Source organism: Suncus etruscus, chromosome 19 (genome assembly GCF_024139225.1).
Source record: "Suncus etruscus isolate mSunEtr1 chromosome 19, mSunEtr1.pri.cur, whole genome shotgun sequence".
In the NCBI taxonomy this organism is placed as follows: Eukaryota; Metazoa; Chordata; class Mammalia; order Eulipotyphla; family Soricidae; genus Suncus; species Suncus etruscus.
In genome coordinates, this window is record NC_064866.1 from 43,363,938 (window position 1) to 43,366,957 (window position 3,020).

General features: G+C 44.6%; 1 pseudogene; it reads right to left on the reverse strand.

Annotated features, from left to right (window-relative positions):
- Window positions 1-982: 982 nt before the first annotated feature.
- Window positions 983-2,564, reverse strand: LOC125997199 (zinc finger CCHC domain-containing protein 17-like; annotated as a pseudogene).
- Between the last annotated feature and the right edge of the window lie 456 nt (window positions 2,565-3,020).

Sequence of the window (3,020 nt, forward strand, 5' to 3'; positions counted from 1 at the left end):
CCCAAGCCCTGCTCTAGCTCCCCTAAGTTTGTTCCTAGCTCAGCCCCATCCTGCCACTCACACATATGCCACATACACTGTCTGGGCACCCTGTGTAATTCCAGGCTCCCCTCCCTGCCAGTACCAGCCAGCCAGAGGGGCAAGACTGAGACCCAGAGACCAGAGTTCCCATCCTCCTCCCACCACCAGCCCTGTGACCAGACAGGGAACAACCACCTTCCCCATGGGAGAGACGGCTGCTGCCATCTAGACAAACTGACAGATCTCACAAAGTTTTATCTGTGCTTTGACTCCTCTGTTTTTGAAAACACTTGGCACTTGATGAGTTTTCTATTTTCTTCTCTTCTCTTTTCTTTTGAGTTTAGAACCAAACATACTACATTGGGTGTCAGGAACTTAAACAGAAACCTCAGGTGAACCAAATGTCTCACGTAGTAAGTAGTAAATACATTAGAGCAATGATAATGACTTGACCTCACTGGTGAAATGTCGCACAAAAGCTCAGTATCTGCAAAGAAGGATTTTCTGGCTGTGTCTGTAATGGCTGTTGTTTTTAACACGACTCCGTGTTAAGAGAGATGGAAAAAGTTTCACACACGGTCTCCCTCATGCCACCAGGGAATATGTCAGCCATTGTACTGGAGGACGCAGAGATTACCCAAACATCAGCACAAGGAAGGGGTCAATTCTGCACTCCAAACTTGCCAGGCTCTCCACAACAGTACCACCTGTGGCTCAAACCCAGATTCCCCCAGACAGTGGCAGCTACAGCAATAACAGGACCTTCTGCTAAATGAATGAATGAATGAATGCATTGCGTTCCATGGAATTCTGACATCTAACTCCTAGATCTGCCAGTTACATGAGGGGAAGCCATCTCCCGGGAGAACAGATCATAGAATGGAGGTCCTATCATCAAAATCAAGGTCATTTTAGACATAAAGCTCCTGGTCCATCTCTCAACCACCTCCTCTTTCCACTCTCACTCCTTATGCTTCTTTGTTTTCTTCTTCTTTGCGGCCTTATGTCTCCAGTTGCGTGTTTTGCCTTCTTACCTGTATAACTCTCAGAGTCTGAACTAACAGAGTAGATGACTTCCTGTTTCTGTCTTTCTTATTCTTCATTCCCTTCTTTCTTTTCCTAAAAGAATTCCACATAGAGGCAGGTTTCTCAGACTCTGCTGACTGCCTCTTCCTTCTCTCCCTCACCAAGTATCTGAGTGTATTTGGTTCCCCCTGGTTGCATGAAATAATCCTTTACAGCCACACTTTCTGCAGGTTAGTGTCAGAACAGCCTCAATGGTGATCTTCTGTCTGGTGTAATTTTGAAAGCCTCTGCCTCTTCTTGCTCAGGGACAAGATGACATTGTTGGGGTTGACGTCTTTTTCATTCCCTTGGTTGACAATTTTCATGGAGAAAGATATTTTTTTTAAGTCTCTGGGCCAATGAGCTTCATCTGTGCTTTTTTTCCATTGTATTCAATCTCAGAGGGAATGAATATCTACATGACCTGGTGGCATATGAGCTTGATGGACTGTACATTACATCCAACAGTCTTGTACTTTGATAAAGGTTCCCTGCCCTAGCACCATAGCAGCCTGTCCTTGGAAAATCGTATAGGATCAGGTCAATTTTCAATGGTCTCAGGTCTTCCTGAATTAATCCTTAATGTTCTATGGTGCCTCCATTTCCCTTCTGCTAAAGCTAAAGCTGATTCAACTGCCTTCACACCAGCTCCTAGTCTGGATGATAAGTGTAGGATAAACAAATCAACTCTGTAGGATGCATGTGTATTGAAGGCTGCAATCTGACCTGTCAATCTACTCCCTCGGAGGAAAAGCTTTCCACCTGGATGATTAGCAGGATGATGTGAATTTGCAGGGAGATTACCAAGGAAACTGACCCAAAAAAATGAGAGAGAAGGAGGGGGAAGAAAGAAAGGAATAAAGTAGGTAAGTCCAAAACCAGTGAGATGGTGGTAGAGAGAGAACAACTGGGTGGGTGAGTACTTGCTCTGCATGAAGAAGGCCCAGGTTCCATTGCCCACACCTATTACCTCCCAACACACACACACACACACACACACACACACACACACACCACCAGGAGCACTCCCAAACGGAGAGTCAGGAACACCTCTGAGTGAACCCCAGGTGTGACCCTAAAACCAACAAACCACCACCCCAGACAAGTGAAGTGGAGAATTGGAGTAAGAGACAAAGACAATTGTGAGACAGAACAAGACAAAAAGAAATGGAGAAGTGTGAGGCCGCAGCAGTATCTTCCCATCGCTTAGTTCCCCAATACTCCCTTCCATGACTGACTCCAGGACAACAGAACAAGTGATCTTTGTCATTGTATAAACTGACGTGTTTTGTTCTTTCACAATATAGACTCTGAGAAGAAAAGTTAATTTTTGAAAATCAACTTCGATTGAAGTACGGGGATTTACAATACTGTTAATCACACCTATCATGCAAACATCATTCCAACATTGGGCCTGTCACTATCGAGTTCACTTCCTCCACCAGAGTCCCAAGGTCCCTCTCGGGCCCCTCCGCCATGTCAGCTCAGCTCAATGGACAAGTTTCGGTTCCAATGCCTAACATTTGTTGTTCCCTTACTATATTTTTTCATATCCCACATACAGGAAAGAGCTCTTTTCTTTCTTTTCCTTTTTTTTTTTTTTTTTTTTTTTTTTGATAGTGGAGGGAGAGTAGTGGTGGTGACACTTACACACATACAGAAAAATAGGTCTGCTCTCCTGGAATGCCACAAGTTGTAAAGAGAAAAAAAAATTCAAAAACTTAAGTTCCTAGAGATATATAAAATTTTTGTTGGTTTGGTTTTGCTTTTTGGGTCACACCCAGCAGCACTCAGGGATTACTCCTGTGCTCAGAAATCACTCCTGGCAGGCTCGGGAGACGATATGAGATGCCGGGATTTGAACCACCATCCATTCTGAGTCTGCTGCCTGCAAGGCAAACGCCCTACTGCTGTGCTATCTCTCCAGCCCGAGA